The sequence below is a fragment of the Primulina tabacum genome, chromosome 3 (genome assembly GCF_025594145.1).
Source record: "Primulina tabacum isolate GXHZ01 chromosome 3, ASM2559414v2, whole genome shotgun sequence".
In the NCBI taxonomy this organism is placed as follows: domain Eukaryota; kingdom Viridiplantae; phylum Streptophyta; class Magnoliopsida; order Lamiales; family Gesneriaceae; genus Primulina; species Primulina tabacum.
Genome location: NC_134552.1, coordinates 43,177,605 through 43,204,288, shown reverse-complemented (window position 1 = coordinate 43,204,288; position 26,684 = coordinate 43,177,605). Strand labels below are relative to the sequence as shown.

Genomic DNA, 26,684 nt, shown 5'->3' with positions numbered 1-26,684 from the left:
ATGATCTAAATTGTAGCATGAACACCATTCGACTTAAGCTTTTTCCTTTTTCTTTAAAAGATAAAGCTAAAACTTGGCTACAAAATCTTAGATCGGGATCCATTCGAACTTGGGATGAATTGCAACAACAATTTTTGAAAAAGTTTTTTCCATCTCATAGAACAAATTCTTTCAAAAGGCAAATCATCACTTTCACTCAAAAACAAGGAGAAACTTTTTATCAGTGTTGGGATAGATACAAAGAATTGCTTAATCTTTGTCCACATCATGGTTTTGAAATTTGGAGAGTTGTTTCTCAATTTTATGAAGGCTTAACACCTAAAGATAGGCAAATGGTTGAATTTATGTGTAATGGAACATTTGAAGATAAAGATCCAAATGAGGCAATTGAGTATCTCGATTCATTAGCTGAAAATGCTCAAAATTGGGACACTATAGGTACAATCGAACCATCAAAATAGATTCAATCTCCTACATCTAGTGGATGTATGTACACTCTCAAAGATGAACATGATCTTCAAGCTAGATTTACCTCTTTGGCAAGAAAAGTTGAGGCACTTGAATTGAAAAAGAATGGTCAATTAAAATCTGTTCAAGAAATTGTGTGTCACATCTGTGATACAAGTGATCATTTTACAAAAGATTGTCCCACTTTGCCCTCTTTTAAAGAATGTCTCCATGAACAAGCCAATGTTTTAAACAATTTCAAAAGGCCAAATTTTGAACCATTTTCTCAAAATTACAATCCAGGTTGGCGAAATCATCCAAATTTTTGTTGGAGGAATGATAATGCAGCACAATTTTCACAACCACATTTCCAAAATCAACAAAATTTTCAAAATTATGCACCTTATGTTCCTCCACCTAAAAGAAATTTGGAAGATACATTGAATTCTTTCATTGCAAAGCAAGAGTCTATCAATACTCAAACTGCTCAAACCATGACAGATTTGAAAGATACTCTTGCTAAATTTGCATCTGCACTTAATGTTCATGAAAAAGGTAAATTTCCTTCACAACCTCTGCCTAATCCCAAAGATCATCATTCACAAACTGGAACTTCTGGAACTCAATCGATGGATCAGGTAAAATCTGTTATTACCCTTCGAAGTGGTAAGGTTGTGGAAAAATCCATTCTTGAACCTTGTGAAGATGATGATAAATCAACTCCAAAGGGTAAGGAAGTGGAACCCATAACTTGCGAAGGGGAGGTTCAACAGACAGTGTCACCACCATTCCCTCATGCATTGAAAAATACAAAAAAATCAAATTTGAATTCTGATATATATGATATTTTTAAACAAGTAAAAGTTAATATTCCTTTATTAGATGCAATAAAACAGGTACCATCATATGCCAAATTTTTGAAAAACTTGTGCACTGTGAAAAGAAAATTGAATGTGAAAAAGAATTAGCCGAACAAGTAAGTGCAATCATTCAAAATAATAATACTTTGAAATACAAAGACCCTGGTTGTCCTACTATTTCATGTATTATTGGAGAACGAAAGATTAAAAAAGCCTTGCTTGATCTTGGAGCTAGTGTGAATTTACTTCCATATTCAGTTTATCAAGAACTCAATCTAGGAGAGTTAAAATCTACTTCGGTAACACTTTTACTTGCCGATAGATCTGTTAAAATGCCAAGAGGTATGGTAGAAGACGTATTGGTCCAAGTTGATAACTTTGTATATCCTGTTGATTTCATAGTTTTAGATACACAACCTATCGAAGTTTGTAATGCAATTCCTGTAATTCTGGGTCGTCCATTTTTAGCAACTTCTAATTCTCTTATAAATTGCAGGAATGAAATAATGAAGTTGTCATTTGGTAACATGACCTTGGAGCTCAATGTTTTTAATATTTGTAAGCAACCACATGACAAAGGAGATGAAAGTGAAGATGAAAATCTTATTGAAACTCTTGTGGAAGAAAACATTCAAGAAGGGAGTACTCGTGATCAATTAGATATTTGTTCAATTGAAACTGTTAAAGAAAATATTGAAATTGATCTTGATGATTTTATCAGGTATCACGCGTTACCAGGATCAGAGAAAGAATTTGATGCCAAATATGAGAACAAAGACGAACCACCCATATTGGAGTTAAAACCCTTGCCTAGAAGAATTGAAGTATGCATTTCTTGGAGAAGATGAAACATATCCGGTGGTAATTTCTTCCAAACTAGAAAGTGATCAAGAAGGTAAATTAGTTGATATGCTTAAAAGACATAAAAATGCAATTGGTTGGACACTAAAAGATCTCAAGGACATTAATCCACTAATTTGCACACACAAAATTCATTTAGAAGAAAATGCTAAAACATCTCAACAACCACAAATGAGATTAAATCCACACATGAAAGATGTTGTGAAAACTGAAGTTCTCAAACTACTTGATGTTGGGATTATCTACCCTATTTCTGATAGTAAGTGGGTAAGCCCAACACAAGTAGTTCCAAAAAAATCTGGCATCACAGTGATAAAAAATGAAAAAGGTGAATTGTTAACAAGTCGAGTCCCATCTAGTTGGTGGATGTGTATTGATTATAGAAAATTAAATGACGCCACTAGAAAAGATCATTTTTCATTGCCATTTTTGGATCAAATTTTAGAAAGAGTAGCAGGTCATCCATACTACTGTTTTCTTGATGGATATTCAGGTTATTATCAAATTCCCATTGCACTCGAAGATCAAGAAAAAACTACATTCACATGTCCTTTTGGAACATTGGCATTCAGAAGGATGCCATTTGGTTTATGCAATGCCCCAGCAACATTTCAAAGATGTATGCTAAGTATTTTTTGCGACATGGTTGAAAATTGTTTGGAAATTTTCATGGATGATTTAACTGTCTTTGGGAATATATTTGATAATTGTCTTGAAAATTTGGAAAAAGTTTTAAAAATATGCGAGGAAAAATGTCTTATTTTAAATTGAGAAAAATGTCATTACATGATTACTTCTGGAATTGTTTTGGGATATGTCGTGTCATCTCATGGAATTGAAGTTGATAAAGCAAAAGTTGATGTCATTGCCAATTTACCCCCTCCAAAAACCATTAAAGAAATTCGCTCATTTTTGGGACATGCTGGATTTTATAGGAGGTTTATAAAGGACTTTAGTTTAATCTCTAAACCCATTTGTAACCTCTTAACAAAAGACACTGCATTTGAGTGGACTCAAGAATGTCAAAATGCTTTTAATAAAATTATTCGACATTTAACATCAGCTCCTATCATGCAACCTCCTGATTGGTCTTTACCATTTGAAATCATGTGCGATGCGAGTGATTATGCAGTCGGTGCAGTACTGGGTCAAAGAAGAAACGGTAAGCCTTATGTGATATATTATGCAAGTAGAACTTTAAACAATGCTCAAATGAACTACTCCACAACTGAAAAAGAACTACTTGCTGTAATATTTGCATTAGATAAATTTCGTTCTTATTTGATTGGATCAACGACTATTGTGTTTACTGATCATTCTGCTATTAGATATTTGTTGACCAAACAGGATGCAAAGCCACGACTGATACGATGGATTTTGTTACTCCAAGAATTTGACATTGTGATCAAAGATAAAAAAGGAACCGAGAATGTCGTAGCCGATCATTTATCGAGACTAGTAACAGGATCATCTTGCGAAATGACACCAATTAGCGATAATTTTCCTGATGAACATCTATTTTCAGTTACTACTACACCTTGGTTTGCTAACATAGTAAATTTTCTTGTGACATGAAAAATGCCACCGCAATAGAGTTCCCAAGATAAAAGAAAATTTTTGAATGAGGTAAAAAACTTTTATTGGGATGATCCGTATCTGTTCAAGTATTGTCCAGATCAAATTTTTCGACGTTGCATACCCGACAATGAGGTAAGTAGTGTCATTAAATTTTGTCATTCAGAAGCATGCGGAGGACATTTTTCTTCAAAGAAAACGGCTGCAAAAATCTTGCAGTGTGGATTTTATTGGCCCAATTTGTTTAAAGACACCCACGAAATCTGCAAGATCTGTGAAAATTGTCAAAAATTGGGTGTGATTTCAAAAAGAAACATGATGCCTTTGAATCCTATCTTTGAAATTGAAATCTTTGACTGTTGGGGAATTGATTTTATGAGACCTTTTCTATCGTCGTTTGGATATTTGTATATTTTAGTTGCAGTTGATTATGTTTCCAAATGGATAGAGGCAATTTCATGTCGAAAAAATGATCATAAAATCGTCATCAAATTTTTAAAAGAAAATATTTTTAGTAGATTTGAAATTCTTCGAGCCATGATAAGTGATGGGAGAACTCACTTTGTTAATAAACCATTTGCTTCATTAATGAAAAAATATGGTATTACTCATAAAGTAACTACTCCGTATCATCCTCAAACAAATGGACAAGTTGAATTAGCTAATAGGGAGATAAAGCAAATTTTGGAAAAAACTGTTAACTCAAATAGAAAAGATTGGTCTCTGCGACTTAATGATGCACTTTGGGCATATCGAACAGCTTTTAAAACATCATTGAATATGTCTCCATATAGGTTGGTTTATGGAAAACATTGTCATTTGCCTGTGGAATTGGAACATAAAGCTTATTGGGCGATCAAAACTTTAAATTCAAGTATGGATGATGCCAACAAATTGCGTAAATTGCAACTTAATGAACTTGATGAACTCAGAAAAAACGCGTATGAGAATTCAAGGATTTATAAAGCAAAAATCAAATCATTTCATGATAAAACAATTCTTAGAAAATCTTTTGAGATTGGTAAAAAAGTTTTGCTTTATAATTCTCGACTTCACATATTCCCAGGAAAATTACGATCAAGATGGACAGGCCCATATGTTGTAAAACATGTGTATACTTATGGAGCTGTGGATATTGAAAATCCTAAAAATGGTGATATTTTTAAAGTAAATGGACAAAGGCTTAAACCATTTTTAGAAAATGAAATCTTTCAAGAAAAGTTTATTTCCCTTTCTGATCCTTGATTTCTTTTATTTTTTCGGTGTTGCATTTAAGTTTGTTTTTATTTCAGGTTTTCCTAATCTTTTTATTTTCTCGGTTAAATGGCGGATAACGGTACTCCGTGACTCTCATAGTCGGTTAAATCAGTTTCCCACAATTGCTGATACAAAAATAAAAAAAAAATCATTTCATTTCTTTTCAAAATGGATGAAATTCTCTCAAAAATTTGTAAATATTTTCCCTCTGTTTCTGAAAATGTTCTAAGAAAAATTTATGCAGGAAGGTGTGAAAGATTGAGATTGCTAATGCAAAAAGGAATTCCAGAAGATATTTGTCTTGTAATAGAAGCTAAGGTCCGATTAAGAGGAGAATTTCCACAATCATTGCTCATTCGGTATTTGCCTGGATTAGGAAAAAGCACTTATGCAAAAAAACGAAGGGCCAAAAGTTTAGGGGTTTGTCATAAGTGTGCAAGATGGACTTGTGACAAACGATGCAGATCTTTGGGATGTGTTTCCAATAACAGAGAAGATAAAATTGGTTTCATTAAGAATGGGCTGAGTAAGGAGTCTTTAGATAACGTCTTATTGACTCTTGAGACGCATTCTAGTGGACATGTGCATATTGAACTTCTCCGTTTATGGAAACAATTCCAAGATGAGCGTCATAGTCTTGGGAATCCGACTAAAAAAGACCCTGTTTGCCAATTTATAAGAAAATTGGATGGGAAGCATATCCTCGACTCATAGAAGGCGTTGAAGTCGTTTCTGGACGTAAAACCAGAGGAAAATTAATTTCATTTCAGAAAATTCACGACGGATGCTCATATGTGCTTCGACTGCCGACCAATTAATTGATGATTTGGAAACTTTTGTTCATAAGCCTGATCCGATGATAACAAAGATCAATTGGTCACAATCAAGCAGTAAGAAAAGGAAGTTGGATCATTGATTCAAAAGTCGTGGATTGATTTGCGTTTGTTTCAGTTTGTTATCTTCAATAAAATTCCAGGTGATATCTCTTTCATTATGTACTCTTTATTAATAGTTATTTTGACATTAGGGACAATGTCATATTCTGATTGGGGGAGAACAAACTTATTAAAAATTTTTTTTTTTAAAAAATAATATATATTATTTTAAAATAAAATCATGTTTATTGTTTGTATCTTAGTAGTTTTTGCAAAAATGTCATACATTACATGTTTGAAAGATTTAAATTAGAACATGCATTAATCTATTTAAGAATGTTTAAATTTTTATTTGAAAAAAAGTCAATTTTAATATTTTGATCAATATAAAAATATGATTTATGAAATCTTTTTGAGTGATTAACCATTGTGATAAAATCAGGTATTAAAGTATATGGCCCAAGATATACCTTATAAGAGTGCCTAAAATTTAAACTCACACATATTTTGTGAGTGAGTGGAGAGGACTGAGTAAACAGCTTTCGAGCCTTTATTGATCATGAGAGAGACTATCTATTGTTTAGATCTTGAGTTCTTATTTTGAAGAAAAAAAATGATATTTCCTGAAAAAAAAAGGGAGAAAAATACAAAAAGAAAGATATTGAAGATCTATGTAATTTTTAAGTTATATGCTACGAGCCATATATCTCTCATAAAAAAAAAACAAAAAAACAAAAAAGAGAGAAATTTATTGTACAAATTAAATAAATATGTGGTCAAGAAGCATAAACTTAGTCTGATTCCATGATATTATGAAAATATATATATATATATATATATATATATATCAGGAAAAAATATATAATAAGAACAACTAGATTTTGAATCAATGGATTTTCTATCTTTTGATTAGTTTGGCTCGTTTGTCTTTCTGCATTCTGTAAACCATTTTTCTGAGCATTTATCTGTATTTCAACTCCATGAGAGAAATCGTTGCCATAAATTAAAACATTTATTAACCTGTGAGGATATGGAGTTGAGACTCTTACTAGGAATTTCTGAAGGCCTTGTACATTTAACTACCTAAAATAAGTTTTGAATTGATCATCTCAAATTATTTCATAAATTATAATTATGATGATCTTGATATAACTTTGACAGTTTTCAAATTTAATTTAAACACTTAGATAGTTTTGATTACATTTCTATTTAAATTAATCAATATGTTTTGTATTGCTATTAACGCTTAAATTGCTAGGGACTAGCAATAAGTCGGTTTGGAGGTGTGATAAACATAAAAATTGTACATTAATTAAATGTTTTATAATATAAATATATAGTTTTTGTTTTATTAAATGTTTAAGTATTATATGTTTTATAATAAATTGTATAAAATATAAGTTGTTGTGTAATTATAAGTTTTTACTATTTTTTACAGGTTCGATAAAACAAGAATAAACTTGGCGTTGCAAATGGGATTAAGATGATTCTTGGACCTGTAGAAAGTTGATGTTAATATCTACAATATTGGTGGCAAGCATGAGATAAAAATTCTCTCACAATTGGGATCAAATTAAGCAACAAATAAAGTTACCAAAGGAGTGACAATTTTACCATGCTCTAGTATTTTGACGATATCTCTCAAATTACTTGATCAAATGGTTTGAAAAAAATACCACAACTAGACAACTCAATTATCCACATGTTTTTTTTATGTGAAGAAGCAAATTTGGAGAAGAAGATTTTCAATAGTGATGTGTAATATAATATAATATCTTGGAACACCAATGAAGACTTATGTGTAAAAAAATAATATTTTATTTGTGGTTGTCTCCCCCAATTTGGCTATAAATAGGGGTGCATTGTAATGTATTGGGATATCCCTCATTCTATGAACAAACCTTTGAGTTCATAATATTTCTCTCTATATTTTTCCTTTATTTCTTCATTTAAATATAATTAGCATGTTAAATTCATATTCAAAGTTTTACACTTTGAATAATGAATAGCTAACTTCCTAAAGTTGAGATGAAAAGGTGAAACTCTTGGCATGATAATAAGGTTACTACAAGGTAAGAATCTATGTTTTATATTATTTAATCATTATTTATTGTTTATGTTATATTTATTTCTTTAAGCATTTTTATACCCTACTTATAAGTGGGAGTTTTGATTCATTGTTGCTATATGTTACACTAAATTCTTGGAACCATTTAAATGTTAGTTTGGTATTACCAACCATTTAAAGTGGATGCCTTGATTTATTATATATAAATATATTATAATATTAAATTCTTGGAACCATTTAAATGTTAGTTTGGTTTTACCAACCATTTAAATTGGATTCCTTGATTTATTATATATGAATATATCATAGTATTAATTTATCGGTACCATTTAAATGTTTGTTTGGTTTTACCAACCATTTAAAGTGGGAACCATGAGTTAGTGTTTATAAATATATATAGCACAATAAATACTTGACAATATTTATAAGTTTTGGTATATATTATATACTTATAAGATAATAATATATAACATAATATAAATATGATTATTTAATATATTGGAACCATTTTATTAAGTGGATTTCAATAATGTTCGTTAATGTTAACTTTATTAAAATACCAAGAGTGGATCCTTTAATCTCAACTACTTAATTAAAAATTGAACAATTAAAAATTACAAATTAAATATTCAAACAACTAAAAAAAAATAAAAATAAAAAGACATTGTAGTGGACCTGTAATTACCTTAGCTTCTATGTGGATACGATATTCGGACTCACCGGATTATACTACTTGTGGACAACCTGCTCTTGGGAGTGCAACAATCAAAGTCGCAACAAATCATAACCACAGACTTATCCTCTCGATGAATGATAACCACTTGGAAAGTCCGAGGGAGGGTTGTTCGGTATAATCATCATATGACTTATCCATCTGTATGTTTGGACATCTCTATGCCCTTACCAAGAAACGCAATACACAACATCACAGATGCTAGTCTCGAGCTCAAGCGACCTTTATCCATGTTTTAGGCAGCTGAATCGACTAGGAACTAATTTAGAATATGCAGTGTTTACAAATGAGTTTCAACATCGAATTACGATTCATTTGTATTAAAGCATAATCAAGGAATTTATCTATGTTGTTTGCATGGGTATACAGATAAAGTATAACGAAACCATTAAAAGTTAAATTATATTAAAATAAAGATTATTTATTTCACTTGAGTCAATAAATTCCCTAGCCAACCAGTTGCTTGCAGGGCATCTACTCTAACAATCTCCCACTTGCCCTAGAGCCAACTACCCAATCCCATTGCTTCGCGATGCTTCTCAAACAATGGTCCTGTCAAGGGCTTTGTAAGTGGATCAGCAACATTATCTGCAGAGGGGACTCTTTCGACTGATATGTCTCCTCTTCCCACAATCTCCCGTATGATGTGGAACTTCCTCAGTACATGTTTGGATCGCTGATGAGACATTGGTTCCTTTGCTTGCGCAATGGCACCAGTGTTGTCCCAGTACAACGGGACTGGATCAACTCCATTAGGAATAACACCCAACTCTTGGACAAAATTCCTCATCCAAACTACCTCTTTTGCTGCATCAGATGCAACAATGTATTCAACTTCAGTAGTGGAATCCGCAACGGTGTCTTTCTTGGAACCTTTCCAAGAGGCAGCCGCACCATTAAGCTTGAATACAAAGCCAGATGTCGATTTCGAATCATCTACGTAACATTGGAAGCTAGAATCAGTGTAGCCTTCCAATTTTAATTTTCCACCCCCATAGACCATGAACAAGTTCTTAGTTCTTCTCAAGTACTTAAGAATATCTTTCACGGCCTTCCAATGTAGTGGATCAGGGTTCGCCTGATATCTGCTTGTAACACTCAAAGCATAAGCAATGTCAAGACGTGTCTATATCACACCATACATGATACTACCAATGGCTGACGCATATGGAATACGTGTCATCATTTCTATCTCTTCATCAGTTTTGGGACACAAAGCTTTAGATAGAGTAACACCATGACACAATTGTAAGTATCCTCTCTTGGACTCTTCCATAGAGAATTGCTTTAGAATGGTATCGATATAAGTGGTTTGGGTGAGTCCGAGCATCCTCTTTGATCTATCTCTATAGATTTGTATTCCCAATATGTAGGATGCTTCACCCATATCTTTCATGGAGAATTTACTGGCTAACCATACTTTAGTTGATTGCAGTAATCCTACATCATTCCCAATGAGCAGGATATCATCAACAAAAAGTACTAGGAATGTCACTGCACTCCCATTAACTTTCTTGTACACACACGGTTCCTCAGGATTCTTAGCAAAACCAAACTCTTTGATAGTGCTATCAAATCTGAGGTTCCAACTTCTTGATGCCTGCTTGAGACCATATATTGATTTCTGAAGTTTGCATACATTATGCTCACTTCCCACTGATGTGTATCCCTCAGGTTGAGACATATCAATTTCCTCTTTGATGTCTCCATTGAGGAATGCAGTCTTTACATCCATTTGCCATATCTCATAGTCATACTATGTTGCTATGGCTAGTAGTATTCTAATGGACTTAAACATAGCAACTAGTGAAAAAGTTTTCTCATAGACAACTCCTTACCTTTGAGTATAACATTTTCCAAGCAATCTTGCTTTGAAGGTCACTACCTTCCCATTCGCCCCAAGCTTTATTTTGTAGATCCATTTGCATCCTATGGGAACGATTCCCTCAAGTGGATCAACTAATGTCTAGACTTGGTTTGAATACATAGAGTCCATTTCTGACTGCATGGCTTCAAGCCATTTGGTTGAATCAGTATCAGATATTGCTTCTTTGAAATTCATTGGATCACATCCAACACAAGACTCATCATGGCCTTGTTCATGAAGAAGCGTATATCTTGCAGGTGGTCTAATAACCATATCAGACCTTCTAGAAGCTTGTACTTCAACTAATGGTTCTTGGGAAATGGGTTCAACTTCTATAGTTGAGGGAGTATCTTTAATTTCTTCAAGTTCTATTATCTTGCCTTTTCTATCTAATAGAAATTCCCTTTCCAAAAAGGTGGCATTTCTTGAAACAAGCACTTTTGTTTCATTGGGATGATAGAAGTAATATCCAACAGAATTCTTTGGATATCCTACAAAGTAGCACAAAGTGGATCTACTATCCAATTTGTCTCCCACTGTCTGCTTCACGTAAGCAGGACATCCCCATATTCTCATGTAAGAATATTTGGGAGTTTTACCCATCCATATCTCATATGGTATTTTATCCACTGCTTTTGTATGGACATTATTCAACAACATTGCCGCCGTTTCAAGCACAAAGACCCAAAACGATATAGGCAATTCAGTGAATCCCATCATAGATCGAACCATGTACATCAAGGTTCGATTTCGACGTTCAGAGACACCATTCAATTGTGGTGTTGCTGGTGGAGTCCACTGTGAGAGAATCCCATTCTCTTTTAGATAACCCAAAAATTCAGCACTTAAGTATTCTCCACCTCGATCAGATCGAAGTGCCTTAATACTTCTTTCAAGCTGATTTTCTACTTCAGATCTGAATTCTTTGAACTTTTCAAATGCTTCAGATTTGTGTTTCATCAAATAAACGTACCCATACCTCGAATGGTCATCAGTAAAGGTAATGAAATAGGAATGCACAAATTTTGTGCTAACACTTAGCGGGCCACAAACGTCTGTGTGGATCAAATCCAGTAGACCATGTGCACGTTCTACGTTTCCATCGAATGGAGTCTTGGTCATTTTTCCTTTCAGACAGGACTCACGGGTAAGTAGAGTATTTATGTCTGACAAGTCAAACATGCATTCTCCCACTAGCTTGTACATCCTTCTTTGAGAAATGTGACATAGTCTAGCGTGCCATATTTGTGTGGGATTTGGATCATCTAACTTTCTTTTGTTTGTTGTTGAAATCAAGTTTACTTGGACATTCACTTATCATTTCCAGAACATTTCTGGCACATATAATTTCTTATGTCCGGACTTCTTGCAGTGAAATAAATATGTTCTAACTTATCGGGCTTTGTAGGTCTTTTAAGTGTCTCTCAGAGTTTGCCTCTTATTGGGATTGTTTTTCTTGTGCGGGGCAGAACATTTCTTTCCCTTACCTTGTGGGTCATTTTTCGTCTGACGAAAGACTCATTATAAAAACAACAATTTTTCTTATTTTATGGTGATCTCATAAGTTATAAGCATATTGACTAGCTCTTCAAGGCTATCAAATATCTTATTAAACTTGAAGTTCACCATAACCCCGTCAAATGAGGAAGAGAAAGACAACAAATTGATGTTATTAATTAACTCGTTAGGAATCACATATTCCAGGCTCACCATATTCTCAATAAGCACAGTCATACGTACACCATGCTCATGGGCCAGTGCCCCATCTTGCATGCATGTAGTCATGAACTTTTAAAATGATGTTCATCACTGTACGAGTTTCATGTACCATGCAACTCTTGCATGATTATTCGAATGTCAGCAACATTCAACATTTCCTCAAACTGTCCCTACAGTTCATTTGACATAAAAGCGAGCATATTACACTTTAGCTTGTACACTATGGTCCCACCATCTTGCATGCATTGTCAGTTCAGCATGACTGACATTAGTGTGTATATCATTTTCTCCGAATTTAGAACAATTTTCCCAACCAGTCTTGAAAAATAGATTCGATTAGCTTGTTAATAATCAAAATGGATTACGTGACAAAATCGAAAATATACTGATACGGAAACAGAATAATGGTTGCTGATTATTTTAAAATAATTTTAAGATATAAAATATGGATTTTATTTTATAAATCTCTCTCCCACTATTTTGACATTTCCACCACCCTCTGATGAAAAAGGGAAATCGTATTTCCTTATTGGGCACGTAGAGTCCAATTAGCCAATTATAATCACGAATAATATCAGCCAATTATAATTTCTAAAAGGTAGAATCCAATTGCATCCCTATACAACCTCCGCGTGTTTTGCCTCACATTTAATAAGGACCCAATAATATGACGTCGTTTATTTTCGCGTGTCAAACCTACCCATCAATATTGAATTGTTGTAGACGGTCGCCATGAGTTCCCCCAATAATATGAGCCGAAGTCATGGGAGTTCCACTCAATTCACATCATATGTCCGGTGGAAGTCACAACTTTCCGGCTGTAAGGCCTGAGATTATATCATTTTAATCCGAGATTATTTAATTTTCGAATTTTGGAATGATGAATTAAATTCCACGATTTTTGTAATTAATTAGGATTGAAATGGAATTAAAAAGAGTTTTGAGGACCAAATTGTAAATAGTGAAGAATTCAGGGGCTAAAGTGCAATATTGGATTGAGTGGGACACTTGTCACCACCATACAACTTGATACATATATCACAATCTCCAATTCATTCTTCAGCAAAGAAAATCGAGAACAGCTCCAAAGAAGTGCTCAAATTCCTTGTGATCTTAGAAATCTATTTATGCATGATTCGGCCATCAGAATTTCTATCCGAACACGGTTCTGTGCTCCTCTCGTCACCTACTACACAAGAATGTAAGTTTCTTTACTTTCTAATATGGTTTGAAATTTATGTATTGGGAGAATTATTATTTGATCATTATGATGTGTTCTGGGAATACTAGACATTGCATAATCGAAGTCGGATCGAAGAAAAGATTGATTATGGAATTGTTATGAATTTCTGATTATATCGATTGAAATTGGACAGATTTGAACTATGAATTGATTACAGACTATATTGGATATGGGTTATGATTTGTAATTAATATCTGTTGAGGTTGTATTGACGGGAATATTCAGATTGTTCCGTTATGCCGTTGATTTTGAATTAAATTTCAGATTGATCAGATTCAGTGTTGAATTGATAATGGAATGTTGATATTATGATTCTCGATATGTCATTTCAGATTGATAGAGACAGTCTTGAATTCAGAACTTCCAGTTCGTCAGACCGAGACTACGAAAGAAAAATATAAGTCAATGTGGTATTGGGAGAACGACTCGAGTAGGATATACTTGAGTTTCCCTAAATCACATACTTATTGTTATTGTATGCATTGTTTTGAATTAATATGCTTGTTCTATTGATTTATAGAAAGCATGTATTAGACGAGTATTAGACGAGTGATCTTGTGACAGAAGTGCCTGATAGTGGTGGATCGCCACGGGCACATTGCACGATGTCACAGGATAGTGAATCGGCGATAGTGCCAAAGTTTGTGACGGATAGGTCAAGACACTGGATGTTTGGTTATATCGGCGTGGATAGAATCGGAGTTTCTTCTATTACTGATGGTCGATATGGAATGCCAACGTCTGGAAACCGGGATCCCTAGACTAGGATTGAGTCTAGTCTGAGACGTGGAGTCACGAGTCGGATTGACATCATCATATTGATTTTATTTCCAGATTTTGATATATATATCTGATATCTGTTGCATGCTTTGTATTGATTATATGATTGCATGTTCGTTGATTTATACTGGGATTATATTCTCACCGGAATTATCCGGCTGTTGTCGTGTCTGTATGTGTGCATGGTAACAGGTGGGGCAGGATCAGGGTCGAAGAGATGAAGAGAGATCTTGATAGAGTGAAGACTACAGACTTTATTTTAGATAGGGTTTGAACACTTGATATTTAGCTGTTGAACCTTAGTTTGTATTGAATGCATGTTGTACCCAACTACCCAATCCCATTGCTTCGCGATGCTGGCGGCGCACGCGTGCGGACACTCAGCACGCTGCGCCGCCCGACGCGCTGAATATGCGCGCGCGCGTCTCTGCGCGCTGGCCGTGCGCGCACGCTGAGGGCACCCGTGCGCGACCCTGCGCGCACGGGTTGCCCGGAACAGTTTCGGGCAGAAACAAATTTTTTTTTTGTTTTCAGAAAAAAAATAATTTTATGGTGCATCAATTTTCTGAAAAATTTTCTTGTGTGGTTAGAAATAAATTATTCAATATCAAAACCATACGATCTAGAAAAACCATGGCTCTGATACCACTGTTGGATCTCGGTTTTCTACACGACCAATCGCAGCGGAAGTTTTAAAAATTTTAGATCTTGACATTCAATATGTGTTTTTCTTTGGGCGCACGTATGATTTTATTATAAACATTCATAGGATGTCAGAAATTATACCTTTGTGAATTAATCATGTGGCTCCAACTAATCCGGTATAAACGGATTAGCTCTTGTTGATTCCCTACGAACTTTCTTCGATGAAATCCTTTCTTTTCTTCTAATCAGGTCCACGACTGAATTGTATGATCCTATTCCAAATTGCACTAAAAATATTGGAAGAGATTTAACGTAGGAGAAGATTATTTGAGAGATGACTCAAAAACCTTTCTCAAAAGAAGGTGGCCTTTTTTTTCTTTGGAGGATGATTCACGTGAGTTTAATGGTGGTAGGCTAGGGTTTTTCTTTTCATGTATTATTTATAAGTAAATAATAGCCTAATTACATAATTAACATTAATGGGCTTGATTTAATTAATTGGGCTAGTCAAACTAGCTTAATTAATTTAATCAAAGCCCATTAAAACTTTAATTATTTAATATGTTGGACTTGTACCCCTACAAGCCCATTAAACATATTATCCACCATATTTAATTTAATAATTAATAAACTCAACTTTTGAGCTTAATAAATTAAATACATTATAAATTCAACATTGGAATTTATTATTTAAATTATAACTTCAACTCCTTGAATTTTTATCACCTCCAAAATTTAATATTTAATAAACCCAACATTTGAGTTTAATAAATTAAATTCTCAAATTTTATAAATTCAACTCCTTGAATTTATTCTCTCAAAATTTAATTATCATAAATTCAACTCCTTGAATTTACTATATAATATAAATTCAACTTCTTGAATTTATTATCTCAACGGGAACAAACAATCCAGTGCTTGTGTGACCCTCAATGATTCATGGATACAGCTAGCCGTGGGTTCACAACTCTTTGTGATTCAGGACATAATCCTTTATTCGGGCTTATCCTAGTTAGCCCTAATCTTTTCATCAACACCTTGATCAAGAATGTCAGAACTCATTTCTGATTGCAGCCATCGGATCATGGTAAGAGCGTCTAGTAGCATCGCCCCATGACCCCCTAGGTATCACTGATAGAGCCTGCAAGAACCAGTCGATTATGATTAACGTACAGTACGGTCCCTTCATCTCATATATCCCGATTGAATCTGCAACCATTGGTTCATCGAGGGTTGCATATTAATTCGATAACTATGTGATAACTATAATAGTGGCATCGCGTGTACTATTGGAGAACTCCTTCTCCAACGTACATCTCATACTCTGGCCAGGAATTTCATGCACTATTATTACATCAAATCACATAGGATATCCACACCCGTAGGTGAGCGGTGAATCCCCGATTACAATGCACTGGCTCCTATATGTGTCGGAGCTGTGCCCAACCTCACCACCTGATGACTCTCCTGGAGCCGGTAAACGAGTCAAAGCATAGCCCTAGCATATAGAGCCTTAGTGTTGTCCCGGGTCGTAAGGACTAATGGTGTACAATCATAACCACGGACTTATCCTCTCGATGAATGATAACCACTTGGAAAGTCCGAGGGAGGGTTGTTCGGTATAATCATCATATGACTACCCATCTGTACGTTTGGACATCTCTATGCCCTTACCAAGAAACGCAGTACACAACATAACAGATGCTAGTCTCGAGATCAAGCGACCTTTATCCATGTTTTAGGCGGCTGAATCGACTAGGAACGAATTTAGAATATGCAGTGTTTACAAATGAGTTTCAACATCGAATTACGATTCATTTGTATTAAAGCATAATCAAGGACTTTATCTATGCTGTTTGCATGGGTATATAGATAAAGTATAACGAAACCATTAAAATTTAAATTATATTAAAATAAAGATTGTTTATTTCACTTGAGTCAATAAATTCCCTAGCCAACCGTTGGCTTGCAGGGCATCTACTCTAACATCACCAAGGTGGTCGAGGCAAGGAAAGTTTGATTTGGTGCTGTGTCAATTGTAACCAAAGGATATGACAAGGGAGAAGATGAGATATGAAGTGTGGTAGGGGTGAAAGTGAGATAGGAGGTTGGCAAGTAATGATACCAGCTATGAGGTGTTGCGGGAAAGGAGGTGGAGAACCAAAGATGTGCTAAGGAGCTGAGGATAAACTTCGGAGTTAGGGAGCCGATGATATGCTAAGGAGCCAGGGATGAGCCTATTAGATGGGACGTGGATGAGAAGCAAGGGTGAGGAGCTTGCCCATGGAGGTCGAGCCTCAAGGGGCGAGCTCCTAGTCTGAGCCTCACCCCAGGGGCGAGCTCACCGTTGCACTTGCCCTAGTATGGCGTTCCATATTCAGAGAAGTGCACGCATGTCGTCTTTACATTTCTTCTATAAATATTGGGTTTCCACATTTATTTGTAATTCATTACTTTCATTTCGAGGGACGCTCTAGCTCTTATATTTTTTTATTTATGTTTCTGACTTGAGAATCAAAGGAGCTATGTCTGGACACTCTCCCGGCCCCCTCTAACACTCATTGTGTGGTTTCAGGTTCGCTTTTGACTTGAAGATTTGGTCTTGGGTTGGATTAGGATTTCATGCGAGGACTCTCAAATTTTATTATGTATCACTTGACGTCGTCTGTGGGAACATTTGAGCTATGACGTTGAGATGGTAGGCATGAAATGGAGAAGAAGAACCAACTCAGATTCATCACGCTCTCGGTCGAGGCACGAAGAGCCTCCTCCAAATAAGATTGTCGGGAACTTGACGCTAGAGCATGTAGGCTAATTCATTACCAAAACAAAAGAAGAGGCCATGAAGAAGAATCAGGAATCCACATTTGTCAAATATCATGATCAACGGCAAGAAAATGATGAGAATGTCGAGGGGGGTCATCAGATTTGAGCTTCCAAGTGGAGAGAATCCTAAGATGGAGGATATGTGAAAAGAGATAAGAATGTGGAGGCAGCGGTTGGGGAACATGGCTCCAACATGAAAGAGAGAGTCTTTTTCCCCATCACATCTTAGAAGAAGAGATTCCACCAAGTTTTAGGCAATCAACCATAGGAAAGTACGATGAGCGTATCAACCCTGAGGAACACTTGGGAAGATTTGAGAATGTTGTGTTGTTGCATCAATACTCGGATGGCGTTAGGTGCAGGTGTTCCTGGGTATGTTGGTGAAATCAGCTCAACAATGGTTTAACATGCTACAACCAAATTCTATAAGGTCCTTTGAAGATTTTGATATGGATTTCTTGCACCTATTTGCTAGTAGCAAGAGATGCCGGAAAAATTATCTAAGCTTGTTCATAATGAAGCAGCTTCTTCAACAATGTAGCGCTAGAAATACTAGAGGCTACACCTGACTTTATGATCGGTGTCTTTACCCAATGATTAAAAGAAGGAGAATTTTTTCAAATCATTGGTCAAGAACATCCGTTGAGCAGGATGATCTTTTGGCTTGGGTGGAGTAATACATGAACCTTGAACCCAAAGACATAAGAGAATCGAACAAAGAGAAGAAGGTAGTAAGGTGGAAGGTACGGATAAGAGAGGTAGGAAGCGGGGAGTGGGAGAGATGGAAGATGAGGTCAGGGGCAGTTTTCATCTTATGTCCTTTTGGTCTCAAGTTGGGATCAAGTGATAGTGGTGGATGAAGGAGGTCAGAGACATGAAAGATCGCAAAGGATTTAGGAAGGACCTAAGTTGCCTCCACATCGGGGGGCAAACCAAGAGTTAGTCCTCCCCCCTAGGCAAGTCCGATGCCCTCCACGAGAAAATCAAAGTGAGGAGAAGCCGAGAAGGGAGGTGAAAGGTTAGAATCCTCAATAACCTGACCAACGAAGGAGGAGGATGGACGAGGCTAACAATCCTTCAAGAGGTATGATTCATATGATTTCGGGAGGTGCTTCTGATGGGGACTCTAGGCGAGCTTGTAAGGTACATGGGATGAGGTTGGAAAACTTTGAGATATCGAAAGAGTTGAGTTTACCACAGGGTTCCATCATTAGCTTTGGGCTGGAATACCTGGTATTGTGGCTTTGCATAATGATGCCTTAGTGATGACATGCACATTTTCAAATTATTATGCAGCTGGAATATTTATTGACAGTGGAAGTTCGGTGAACATCTTGTTCAAAGGAACTTTGGATCTTATGAAGACATGAAGAATTTGAATTGGATCCAATCTCTACACCCTTAAATGGATTTACGGGTCATGCTATTCAATTGACGGGCCAAATTGATCTTCTAGTATCCATGGGAAGTGATCCTATGAGGGTAACAAAATGGAGAGCTTTACTCAGGTAGATGCTCCACCATCTACAATGAGATTTGGGTCGGCCGGCTATGAAAACTTTAAAGCCATCCTTCTACATATCATTAGAATGTCAAGTTTCCAGTAAAAAGATAAGTTGGGGTCTTGCTTGGGAATCAAAGGATGGCACGCCGATGCTAGGATGGAGTGGTGAGAGAGGAAGGAAAAAGGGCATGGGTGGAGGTTAACATGATAAAAAAAGGTAGAAGTATGTTTCCACTGGCTGAGAAAAAGATTTCAAATACTTGAGAAAGAAGAGCTTGAAGTAGTAGAATAGGGCCTGGGGGGATAAACTTAATTCTTGAGCCTATTACTTGGGGAATGCACATGATAAGGCTTTTATCATAGTAGGAAGCATTATTCTTAAGTTAACTATTGGTGTACCTTGATTTGAACTACTAATTTTGTAATTGTTTGAAGTTCAATGAAAGTTATTTTTTATGCTCGAGTAATGAATGTTGTTTTACTATAAAGAGGGTGGTGATTTTATCTCGCTCCGAAATCTTGGGAGCTTCAAGTATAACTTGTATAAAAAGTTATATTTTTCTACTATGGGTAAGACCTAGTAGAGGCGTTAGAGTAGTGGAAGTTAAGAAGTTATATTTTACCTACAGAGGAGTAAAGGTGATGAGGGTAAAAAATTGGTAAGAAGTTACATTTTTCCTACCAAAGCTCACCCTAGGTAGAGGAGTTGAAGTGAGGTGGATGAAGCTTATATTTTTTCTATTAAGGGAGGAGCCTAATAGAGAAGCTTGAGGTGTAGAGTGTTAAGAGGTGAAGAAGATGAAGCTTATATTTTTTCTATTAAGAGAGGAGCCTAATAGATGAGCTTGAGGTGTAGAGTCTTAAGTTAATGTTTTTCGTAATATGGCTACGGCCTAGTGGAGGTGTTTGAAACGTGCAATACTTGTTTTTCTTATAAATTTTTTTCTTTCTTAAGCTTTCGACCAAACACATACGCATATAAATAAATATTTTGCATCATTTAAAATAAACCAATCAACCTAATATTTGAAAACCCAAAAACACAATTCGAAACATGAAATCGTAAACGTCAACAAAACCTAAATTTAGCATTCTTCAAAATAAAACATAAACATCTTAATCCATAAAAAATCTCTCAAAAGCATCATAAGTCATAAAATCTTTAAGTAAACTTAAATCATAAACGTAATTGCGAAAAACTAGTGATGGTTCTCGGGTTGTGTGCACCTTCAGTCTAGCTAGTTCAACCATCAATTCCTCCACCAATATCAACAACATGCTCACATGCATCGACCACACCTAGTAGACTCAAAAAACCTTAACCATGATAGCAAATAATATATATACATTCACAAGCAACAGTGAAAATATTTTTAGTAAAAATAGCTTTTATGAACATACATAAACTTAAAAATTTTTCCTTTCATCATATCTTATTTCCTTTCATCATATACGTACACGTTTACCTTTTTTTTATTGAATTCAGAAACTTAATTGTGATATTCATATCAGCTGTAGGTCGATGAATCCATCTATGTATAACCATGGTGGCGGGGATATCAGCGACACTTTCACCCATCAACTGAGCCTTGACCTTACATATCATTATATCATCGTATTAGTCACAATCAATTCACCTCCTTCAACCTTTTATATTTCCATCACTTATAAAAATTCATGCATATATAAATCATTTTTTTAAAACCAAGCATGCAACATGTCTTTTAGCATTAACGTTTCATCATAAAATTCAATAAACTTTTGAAATAAACATTTTAACATTCATTACAATATTCAGGGCACTGCTAGGGCGTCTAACATTTTTCAGGTGTAAAATGATCATTTTGCCCCTGAAACCCCAACTTTCTCAATTTATCTTTTGAATTTAAAACGACGAACCAAATCCATCCAAACTTAACATAACACCTAAAAATACACCAGTAAATATTTCTTAGACATAAACTTAAGCTCCTCGACTAATTTGCTAATCTCTTTTTCAAACTTAAACGTACATCTCAGTTTTAACTCAAATCGACTCAAAACTTAACCAATCCTTACAACACTTGAACCATAGCTTAATAACGCCTAACCATACCATATACAATCCAAATCAAGTCCATTAAAACCATCTAACATGCCTAGAACAGCAACTGAAGTTTTCCCCTATTTTTTTCGAAAATCTAGCCTAGCTTGCCATGCATCCATTCGGCCCTAGCCCTCAACCAACACGGTCAGCCCCTATTAACCCTTCCTAGGACCTTGAATGAACCCTAGGGAACCTGCTGGACAGAGCTTAACAAGCCTAGAATCCGCAGCCCTCAAAGCCGATCGCCCCTAGCCATGCGCGCCTAAGCCTTACGTCCCAACCCCTTGCCTGCGAACCATCCCTCATGCAGCCACCCTAGGACCATCATACAATCCCCTTAGGTCTCCTGGATGTGCCCTTACAACATCTAAGTGACGTGCCCCGCTAAGGACCCGTAGCCGAAACCCTAACTCCCATATAATCAATTTTTCGTTCAGCTTTTCTACCCTCAATATCCAACCCTTATGCAGTCTATTCTAGGCCCTTAAACCCTCTGTAATTCATCTTTCTAAGAGCCCTACAATGGCAGCCCTCTTTGTGCAACATAACCATAAGTTTTAATTCAAAAAAAAATCAAAGTTTTGGTATGCACAAGCCATAAAAGGAAAATACATGAATGAATTCATATTTTTTATGCACACATGATTAAACATACATAATATAGTGTGAATGATGAGTAAAAGAAGATTAAGGCATGCCTTTGTGTTTATTACGCATTAAAAATGACTTGTGATGCGAGGAACGTTGGCGGAGAGGGACCTTGCTGAATTTTCTTCCCAAAACTCACGTAATTTCCCCTTGGAACGTGCTGGTGTGTGTGTGTGTGTGTGTCGGCTGATGGGAGAGTCCTAGTAGGTTTCTAGGTGAGTGGCGTGTGTTATTGTGTGTATAGGTTAGGGTTTTTGGGCTAGTTTTAATATAAATAACAAGATACAAGGCATACGCCTAATAATATGGGTATAATAGGCCCATTAGATAGTAGATAAAAAATTTTATTTAGGTTGATTTTCAAAAATATTACCGTGTAACGTCCGAAAAACCAACTTATGTAAACCATACGCATGCAAATTATTTTAATTACTTAATTGTTTTATTTAATTGATTTTAAATGCTTGCATGATATTTATTAAATGATTAAAGATATGATTGCATGATTAAATGATATATGATATGATTTCATGAAATTGAAGGATTTTACCCGAATATTTGATAGGTGTCATTTTTACGTGTTTTATTGCATTAGTTTTGTGTGTGTTTGCATTGTGCATGCATACATTTCATTTACATTTCGTTCATTTTACAATCAACCTATGCATATGATAGTGTCTCACTTATACGTGATGAATCTGCAGGTAAAGTGACCGAAGAGTCAAAATCGGGACAAAAGTGCGAAGGCCACAAGAAAGTAGCAGAAAAGCTCGCGTCCGAGAGGTAGAATCTTACCGCTCAAGCGCGAGTGTTGCTTACAAGGCGCCTGGGACAGAAGAGTCGGTGCCCGGGCGGTATAATCTTATCGCTCGGGCGCGAGATGTGCATAATGAAGACTGAATTTACAGAGAAATTGGCGCTCAGGCGGTAGAATCTTACCGCCCAAGCGCGAGTGCCGCACTTAACAAGCAAATTTACAGAGAAGTTGGCGCTCGGGCGGTAGAATCTTACCCTCGAGCGCCACTTAATTTTGGAAAGATTTGTTGGCCGATTTCTTCCCAAATTTTCTGGAGGAGGATGATATGGTAAGAATTTGGACGAGTTTGGGAAGGGGATTTTCAGACACTATCCAGCAGCCACCTCAAGCCTTAGAGAGGATTTTGCGCTTGGATTGAAGATTTCGAGATTTCCGGGCACTGTTCCTCGCACTTTCGTCACGAATAGTATTTCTAATTTAGTTTTTATCATTTAAACGTTGTGGTGTTTATTTTTACTATGAGTTCGAGTAGCTAATTTACAATATTTGTTGGGATTTAAGGGGATTCTACCCGAAACTGATTTAGTTAATTCATATTTCGATTTTTGGTTTATTCTTGACTATGCTATTGTGTTATCGTGTTGTTAAAGTGTAGCTAACTTTAATAAAAAAATTTATATCGTGAGTGAGTTCGAGAGAATAACTTGTGATAGGAACGAGTAGTATAGTCCGTTGCTTTACAATTTACATAGACATATGAAATTGGATACGCGCCGATAGTCATAGTCCGGTAGGGCAAAAACTAGAGGATTTCATAGATCGATATGCGATTCACTCTTGATAAATAATTAAAGAAATTTAATTACTTCATTGAGTATAGTTAGTTTGGCATAGCTCGAGAGGGCATGTTCAATTGAATAGGAAATCCCGTCGGAAGCGTAGATCATTATCGAATGAATTAAGTAAATAACGAGGGGTAGGTGAACTGAAATTCCCAACAAATTCATTTTTTAATTGAATCTTAATTAACCATTCTAGATTATATATCTCATTAGTTAATTCTTGAAATTTACCTTTGAGTTTTTATTTAAGTATAGTCGTAGAAAATAATCACTCAAATTTCGTTGCTAAATATTTGATAACTAAAAATAATAATTGTAAAATACAGTCTCCAGTGGAACGATACTTGTACTCTCGTACATTATACTATTACTTGACATCGTGCACTTGCGATCATTTCGAGCTTAAATATTACAAATTTACCAAGGATTTTATAGTGCAAGTTTTGCTCGATCAAGTTTTTGGCGCTGTTTCCGGGGACTGTTAATCCACAATTTTGTTGGACACCTTCGATTTGTTTGCAGTTATCTCTCTCGTGCATGCCAAGGTCTCTAGAGTCTGAACTAGAGATATTCGATCCCGAGATGGTAAGAACCTTATGCAGAAGAAGGCGACAACAGAGGCTTAGAGACATGATGAACATGAACAAACATGAGGAAGAGCATCATGAAGATCTAAGGGTCGAAGAACCAAGGCGCATACCCATGCTTGAATATGCACAACCTTCGCTTGATGGAGCACGTCCAAGCATAGTGCGACCAACTGTCAGGGCGAACCAATTTGAGATCAAGCCATCCATAATTCAAATGATCCAGAACACTGTCCAATTCAGGAAAAATGCGCTAGATGATCCAAACACTCACATCGCCGACTTTTTAGAAATTTGCGACACTTTTAAATGTAATGGAGTTTCTGACGATGTAGTTAGACTACGTTTATTTTCGTTCTCTTTGCGTGACAAAGCTAAATCTTGGTTGAATTGTTTGCCTGTAGGTTCCATCACAACTTGGGAAGATATGGCCAAGGAATTCCTCTTGAAATACTTTCCTCCATCAAAAACCATGAAGCTGCGAGCAGACGTAACCACCTTCTCTCAATTAGAGCAGGAGTCACTCTACGAGGTTTGGGAGCGCTACAAAGACTTATTGCGAAGATGCACACATCATGAGTTGTCTCATGTGTTAGTTGTCCAAACTTTTTACTATGGTTTAATTTCCTCTAACCGTACCATGATAGATTCTACGGTCTGTGGAAATCTGTTGAGGAAAACGGTCGAAAAATGGTATGAGTTACTGGAGGAGATAGCTGCTAGCAGCTATCACTCTCAATCTGAGAGGAACAATCAGAGAAAGAATGCAGGAGTACACTAGGTAACTGATTTTTCGGCTGTCACGGCACAGTTAAAAGCACTTAACAGGAAAATAGACAGCTTGAACATAAACGGGACAACGATGCACCTTCAAGAGATATTTTGTGAAAAATTGCGGAGGCGAACACTATATTAAGGACTGTCAAGACAGTGGTCCTTTCTATGTGAATGAAGAGGCTTCAGTGAATCAAGTGGGGATTCAAAACCTTTCGAAGAATGATCTTTATTCGGATACATATAACCCTGGATGGAGGCAACACCCCAAATTCTCATGGGGTGGTCAAAGCAGTCAGAATCGACCTCAATGAGGACAAAAATATAATAAGAAACCGATGTATCGACCTGAGCCTTGAGGTGATAAGTATAGTTTGGAGCAAATGATGTCCAAGATCATCTCAGCCACCGAGATTAGAATTTAGAACCAGGACGCATCAATAAAGGGCTTTGAGAATCAGATAGGTCAGTTGGCTAAAATAATCACTAGCAGAGAACCGGGCACCTTGCCAAGCAACACAAAAACTAACCCGAAAGAGAAAGTGAAAGCCATAGCGTTGAGGAGAGGAAAATTGCTTGAACAAGAAGAGAAAGAAAAAGAAGATCAAAGAGAGGGAGCGGCTGCCACATCCATAGGTAAGTCTTCTAAATCTATACCCGCACCCACTGCACAATCTAAAATTGTTATCCCTCCACCTTTCCCTACGGCATTAAAAAAGGCGAAACTGGATGCGCAATTCGGAAAGTTCTTAGAAGTATTCAAGAAATTGCACATTAATATTCCATTTGCTGATGCCCTGATGCAAATGCCAAGCACAATGAGGATGAAATTGGTGTTTGGAAGAGCGAAGAGATTTGACCCCTCCAAGTCAAGCATCGAGGAACCACCGATGCTTGAGCTCAAGCCATTGCCTCCGCACCTAAAGTACGTATACCTAGGTGAGAATAACACTTTACCTGTCATTATTTCAGCAGCTTTGACAGATGTTATGGAGGGAAAATTGTTGCAAGTTCTCAAAGAGCACAAAAAGACATTTGCCTGGAAGGTGGCAGACATCAAGGGAATAAGTCCATCAATCTGCATGCACAAAATCTTGATGGAAGAAAAGTACTCACCCCTCGTGCAACCTCAAAGACGACTCAATCCAAAGATGCAAGAGGTAGTGAAGACTGAGACTGTCAAGCTTCTAGATGCAGGTATTATATATCTTATTTAAGATAGTGCATGGGTAAGTCCTATTCAGTGTGTGTCTAAGAAAGATGGGATTACTGTGATCACTAATGAAAATAATGAATTTATTCCCACGAGGACTGTTACGGGGTGGAGAGTGTGTATTGACTATAGGAAGTTGAATGATGCCACCCGTAAGGACCACCTTGCCCTCCCTTTTATTGATCAGATGTTGGAAAGACTAGCGGGGCATGAGTTTTACTGTTTTTTAGATGGGTATTCGGGGTATAATCAAATCACTATTGCACCTGAGGATCAAGAGAAAACCACCTTCACTTGTCCTTATGGAACTTTTGCTTTCCGTCGTAAGCTCTTTGGTCTTTGTAATGCCCCTGCTACATTTCAGCGCTGCATGATTGCTATATTCCATAATATGATTGAAACCTTTCTTGAAATATTTATGGACGACTTTTCTATCTTTGGTGCAAAGTTTGATGAATGTTTGCAGAATCTGATCTCCGTGTTGAGGAGGTGCGAGGAGACGAACCAGTTAATGTAA

At 36.2% G+C, this 26,684-nt stretch overlaps 1 pseudogene; it reads left to right on the top strand.

Annotated features, from left to right (window-relative positions):
- On the top strand, nucleotides 1–26,684 carry LOC142538731 (uncharacterized; annotated as a pseudogene).